A 6,927-nucleotide genomic window follows, 5' to 3' on the forward strand; every position below is an offset into this window, starting at 1 on the left:
AGAGATAGAAACATCAATGGTGAGAGAGAGTTATTGATTGGCTGCCTCCTGCACACCCCACACTGAGGATCAATCCCACAATCTGGGCATGTGCCCTGACCAGAATTGAACCATGATCTCCTGGTTCATAGATCAGTGCTCTACCACTGAGCCACACCTGCCGGTCAATAACTCCCCATTTCAATCTTTCTTATATGCAGGACATATCTAATGTACAGTTTAACCCATAAATAAACACTTTAAAAACAAAAAGGACATGAAATATAAATAAAAATTTAACAAAAAAGAAATAAAAAATTAATAATAATAAGCAGCAACAAAAGCAAAAATCCCATGAAAATATTCACAGCACAATTTCCTGACTTGTTAACAATGTGAGGTTTAGCAGTAAACTGACTTATTCTCATGCATTCTCTCCTTTGTTGACTGAAAGACAAGTGACTGATCATACAGGTATCAGCCTTAAAGGGTGGTCAGGTTGAGAAGCAAATTGTTTGAGATGGAAGACATTAACTATATCTACAACTTAAAACATCACACGCAAACAATTTTAAAACATGTAGAAATTGATAAAATATTTGCAACACAGATAAGAAATGGTTAATGACTTAAGTTTGTGAAAGCCCTCAAAAATTCATAAGAAATATTTAAACTCCATAATAGAGAAATGGAAAAAGAACTTCAAAGAAGGAAAAATGGTAAAAACATAGGAGTAAAATGTTTGCCTCTAATAGTGACACAGTTATCTATATATAAACAGGTTATATGCAAATTAGCCGGGCATCACGACAGGCTCAGGAGGAGCTGCACACCCAGATGGGCGGGAGGGGACTGTGTGCTGCCCCCAGCCCCAGTGGACACACACCAGGGGTGGGAGCATGCTCCGAGCAGCCACCTCGTGGCTCGGAGCACGCCCCCGGTGAGTGACGGCAGTGGCTGGAGCAAAGCAGCCCCAGTCCCAGATGCCTGGCGGCAGCTGGAGCAAAGCAGCCTGGGATCCGGGTGCCTGGCAGTGGCAGGGGCAAAGCAGCCTGGGTCCCGGGGGGTGGCGGTGGCAGCCGGGGTGAAGCAGCCCAGGTCCTGGGTGCCAGAGGGAAGATGGTGCCGGCAGCCAGGGGAAGGAAGGCCTATTCTTGCATGAATCTTTGTGCATCGGGCCTCTAGTACAAAATAAACAAAATTCTATTTTTCTTGAAGCAGATTAATAAAAATCCTATATAATAAAAGCCTAATATGCTAAGTGTCCAGTCGACCAGCCGGCTGTTCAACCAATCAAAGTGTAATATGCTAATGATATGCTAAGGCCACTCAACTGCTTGCTATGACATGCACTGACCACCAGGGGGCAGATGCTCTGACCAGTTGACCAGTTGCTATGACGTGTACTGACTCCAGGGGGCAGACGCTCTGACCGGTAGGTTAGCTTGCTGCTGGGGTCCGGCTGGATGAGCCAGATGGGCCGGCTGAGCAAGACAGGCTGGACAGGCCCTGGAGCCTTCCTGCCATCCCTCCCCGGCTGGCCAACCTCCTGCTTCTCTCCCTGGCCCCGATCTTGCACTGGTGGGGTCCCTCAGCTTGACCTGCGTTTTCTCACAATCAGGGACTCCTTAGGGGTTGTTGGAGAGCCTCTTTCAGCCAGATCCCAAAGGGGGAGTGCTGCTCACAGCTGGCGAGTGCAACAGTGGTGGCCGGAGCCTCTCCCGCCTCCACGGCAGCATTAAGGATGTCCGACTGCCAGCTTAGGCCTGATGTCCCCAGAGGGTGCAGACCTGGCTGAGGGACCTCCCTTCCAACTGAGTGCATGAATTTTGTGCACTGGGCTGAGGGACTCCCCACCCTGCGAGTGTGCCAGGTTGAGGGACCCTCCTCCCCCGTTCCGGAGTACATGAATTTCATGCACCGGGCCTCTAGTTAAAAATAATTAATAATACCTAGTGTTGATGATTGCATGTGCAAAAGGACCCTCTTATATATAAGTGGTTGGTGAGAGTGTAAAACATGTGAAGGTATTTTGACAATATTAATCAAAAGCCTTAAAATGCATAAAAAAATCTCCTTTTAAGAATCTATAATAGGGGAATAACCTGACAAATGTGTATGCATACCTATATGTACCAGAATGTTCATTATAGCATGTTTATAGTAGCACGTAACTTAAATGACTTAATATCTATCCATTGGGCTTAGTTAACATAAATTATGGCATGTCCTTGCAATGCTATTCTATGTAGTCATTAAAAATAATTCAATTACCCATTCATCAAATATTTATTGAATAGTAGGCATATTACTAGTTGTTGGAGTTACAGTAGTATATAAGACTGGCTATATATTTATCCTTCCAGCTATTGTCTATATAGAAAATAAATTCAACAGAAAACAAAAATAATATCTCTGTAATGTGCAATGAGAACTTGGGTGAAAATAAATAAGAGTTTGAGAGAGAGGTTAGCAGAAGGACATTGATCCATACTTATTTATATGCAGGTCTTACCCCCCCCCCCCGTAGACACGTCAAGGATTTAATCACATGGCATATTCATATTCAAGATTAATGTTTAATATGTGTTATAATCAATTGAAATTTTTTTTGCTCTTTCTTAGAGTCTAGAGAGAAGAGCACATATACCAGTCAAAGTGTTTTTCCAAAAGGCCAGAGGATTCAGAGTCTCTGTCCTGTAATCAACAAAGTATCACCACCACTCGGTCCGAATATTCAGACCGTGTGAGTTCTGCTCTAATACCTCTCTCTCTGGATTATGACACTGACCATTTGCTCAGACGCTTCACTTTGTTTCTCCCTCTATATTGATCTCTGATTACTTGTAGAATGTAGAGCATCCCCTGATAATATATTGAAATATATATAATTGCTGATATCCAACCACTTTTGACCAACTGAAATGACAATTTCACATGTTCAATTTACTATAAAAATTCTTCCATTTCTATATTATGAACTATTTTTTGACACACCAAGACAAATGTTCTGTTACTCTGTTACCCACATTGCAGATGCTGTAAAGGAGACACGAACTGACATCAGTAATGGACTCCAGTTACCACCCTAATACATCTTTGTATTTTCTTCAAAAGTCTGACAGGTAGAATAACACGCTAGAATTTTATCCTTTATTTTTATCATATTACTTATCTATATGACCATCTTACAGGGAAAGAACATGGGAGGAAAGTGTGTTCAGTTAAATATTATTCAAGAAAGATCTATTTCTTTCAGTCATTTATAAGGAGAAAACTAATAAACCTTAACTGTTTGAATTTAAAAGGTATTTGCCATGACCTCTGCATCAATCTAGAAAATGAAGGGATATTCATCAAATTTATTGTACAAACTGTAATTTTTATAGAGACTTCTGTATAGCTTAGCCATTATTGCTACAAATGTTGGAGTCTGCCAAGTTCACATACTTGAGTAAATTTTAGTCAGTCTTCCATTTTTGAAAGTGTAGGAGAGTAAAAATTGTTTTCCTCCTACCTTTCTAAATTCTTCTGGCTGGACTAATAAGCAAAATAAAATGAAACAGAAAATACATTGAGTCAATTATTACCCCTGCTAAGTAGGGGTAATAATTGAATCTTCCTCATATATTCAATTATTACCTCTCAATTATCAAGATAATTGAGATAATACATATAAAATGTATTTAATACAAACACATAATAAATTTTCAATTAAAAGTAGTTTTATAGCTTTTTAAAAAACAATTTCTTGTTCTTTTAGCTTAAGTCCCTAATCATGAGATAGAGCCTGAAAACCAGAATTGCAAAATAGACAACCCTTTACAATTTGGGTGGGAAAAGGAAGAGAAAATATCTCACTCTAGAGTCTCTATGAAGGGGCCCAGTGATTCAGCATTTGGGCAACATTTTCACTTGCTCTTCAATCCCAGTGATTACAGAGCCAAATGAAGTAGAGAGTGAATGATAGGGCAGAGGAGAATTCCTTCACCTCCAAATTACATTCAGGGACCATTATTTTCTCTGTGCAGATGAGAAACAATTAGCATTATTTTTAGTAGATTATATATCAGGGTTTATAAACTGACCTTGTAAGATTAAAAAATGCATTCACCCTCAGTTGACCTTGAAAATATAAAATAGATATACGTACAGTTGAAAAAACTTCATTTGGGCTTACCACAGCTACAAGTAATCTTTCCTGGTCAGCTGCTGAAGCAGCCGTTGAATGGCAGTGGGCAGAATTTCAGGCTTGGGTCATCCTCAGGTAAGGAGAAGTAGATGCTCAAAAACTATTGCTCAGCAGCTAAACGAGGATGAACCAACATAACAAATCAAAGGACAAAACTTGACATTTTCTGCATAAAAATCTAAGATGTGAATCTTTAAGCCATGCCAGTGCAAAACCCCTCTGAACTCTTGGAAGTTTTTCCTTGAAGACTCCCAAATATTTATTCCCAAATCCGAAGGGCAGGCATAGCCAAAGGTACCTGCAGCTGACCAGGGCCCATCATTCAAGGGGTGTTAAATGCCTACTCTGTCCACTTTGGGCACCAGAATGTTAAGTGTAATTATCATTTTAGAAACCCCTTTCTTAATATTTGATCAACTTTTCCATAAAGAGAAGAAAAAAATATATTTGCCTGAGTCTAGAACATGTCAAGAGACTACTTTTCTTTTCTCAACTAGTTCTGAAATTATCCCTCCCAACTAGAAAGCAAGTCAATATAGCCCAATCGAAAAGATCCCAAGCTAGGGATTAGATTCCAACTCTGCACTTACAGGCTTTTGACATTGGACAAGTTGCCTTGGTTTAAAAATTCATAAAGTGGCTGTAATAACAATTCTTGCCAAAATGCCTGGCCCATATAATTCTGCTTAATAAATGTTGTTTCCTTTGATTATTTTTATTTTTTCTTTGATTATTTTTAAACTAGAGGCAGGCCCAGTGCACGAAATCGTGTGCAGGTAGGGTCCCTAGGCCTAGCCTGCGATCAGGGCCATCTTCCACCTGCCCGTCAGTCCCCAGTCCCGCCCTGCCACCACCCACCTCAGGTCCCCCGTGGCCATCCAGCAATTGGAGCCTGCAGTTGCGAGGAGGGACCGAGAGGTGGTCAACGCACCTCATAGCAACTGGTCGATCAGTCGTTCTGGTCATTATGCTGTTATGGTCACTGGCCTTTTATTATTTAGGATTATTTTACTTAATCCCATTGAAATCTCCTCATCTGGCAACCAGCTCTGCATAATTCCTTGTCCTTTGCTGAATCCTCCTGCAGTCCATGTTGGTTATAATCAGCAAAGAACTCTATGTTTGTCTACAATTGCTCAAATGTCAGGGTTTTCATTAAATCTTTCTACCACTCTGGCCATTTATGTCCCCATTAGCTAGTGCACAGATTCATGTATTGGTGATGATTTGCTCACCTCTAATCACCACTCTGAAAACGTCTGCTGCTGTCTAGTAAAACCTTTTCTCTCTGTTACTCCAGGCTCAACAGGAAGAAGAGTTTCCTGGTTTGTCCTGCCTTTGGCTGATGCCACCCTGAGGCATTCATCTATTACTAAATTAAAGGTGACCTCATGGTGCTCACTTCAGCAGCATATATACTACAATTGGAATGATTCAGAGAAGATTAGCATAGCCTCTTCACAAGGATGACACACCAACTCATGAAGCATTTCATAAGTTTGAAACAGGCACTTTCATATATTGTAATGAAAGTGAGAATGGTAAAACTCCAGAATGGTGAATCCAACAATAGCTTCCAACATGAGAAATGCCCCCTTGAGCCAGCAATCCTAAGTCTAGAAATCTATCCTTCAGATATACTTTTTTCACACATATGAAATGATGTATTTACAAGTGTTTTGTTTTTTTTAACCAGGTATTGTTTGTAATTGCAAAGGATTAGAAAAATATAAGTCTATCAAGTGGGAACTGATTAAGAAGTTTGTTACATCTATACAATGGATTATAATAAAAACAGAAAATGAGAATGTTCTTTATATATTAGTGTAGGAAGATAGCCAAAATATACAATAAAAATACTGCTTAAAATTACCTCTTAAACTCAGACAACAGAATTGTGATTACCAGAGGGAAAGGAGGTGGGGGGAGGTAGAAAAGGGTTAAGGGGGGATAAATGATGACAGAATAAGACTTTGGGTGGTGAACACAGTACAATATACAGATGATATATTATAGAATCATATACCTGAAACCTATATAATTTTATTTAACCTATGTCACACCAATAAATTCAATATATTTTTTAAAATACTGCTTCAAGTTATAGAACTATGGTATGTCTTAGGTTAACTTTCATATAAAAAATGGGGCATGAGAATATATATTCATATTTCCTTGTATTTCCATAAAGAAACAAAATAGCCTGGTCAGTGTGGCTCAGTGATTGAGCATCAACCTATGAACCAGGAGGTCACGGTTTGATGACCAGTCAGGGCACATGCCTGGGTTGTGGGCTTGATCCCTAGTGAGGAGCATGCAGGAGATAGCCAATCAATGGTTATCTCTCATTATTGATGATTCTGTCTCTCTCTTCTCCCTTCTTCTCTGAAATCAATAAGAATATATTAAAAATAAATAAATGATTACCTACATTAGGCATAGATAATTATGGCCAGCAGGCTTGCTGTCTATTTTTATAAGTAAAGTTTTATTGGAATACAACCATACCATTTGTTTCTGTGTTACTATGGCTGCTTTTGTACCTCAATTTCAAAGCTGATTAATAGCAACAGAGATCACATGGCCTACAAGCCTAAAATATTTATTACTTGGCCCTTTAAAGAAAAGTTTGTCGACTCTTGACCTATAGAAAAGGAAAATGCATAGGGACAGGAAGCAAGAGTTCTCAATAAACACACTTTTTAACATGGCTTTGGTTTTTGAACCTATGAATTAATGTATTGTATTTTTATAAA

The 6,927-nt window shown here is 39.4% G+C and overlaps 1 non-coding gene across 1 annotated transcript; it reads left to right on the plus strand.

Moving 5' to 3' along the window:
* The first annotated feature begins 5,565 nt into the window (after window positions 1-5,565).
* On the plus strand, window positions 5,566-5,672 carry LOC111825086. Its single transcript, XR_002828193.1, has one exon. It is a non-coding gene; the product is annotated as a U6 spliceosomal RNA (small nuclear RNA).
* Window positions 5,673-6,927: the final 1,255 nt, after the last annotated feature.

Source organism: Myotis lucifugus, unplaced genomic scaffold (genome assembly GCF_000147115.1).
Source record: "Myotis lucifugus unplaced genomic scaffold, Myoluc2.0 scaffold_13, whole genome shotgun sequence".
NCBI classification, from domain to species: domain Eukaryota; kingdom Metazoa; phylum Chordata; class Mammalia; order Chiroptera; family Vespertilionidae; genus Myotis; species Myotis lucifugus.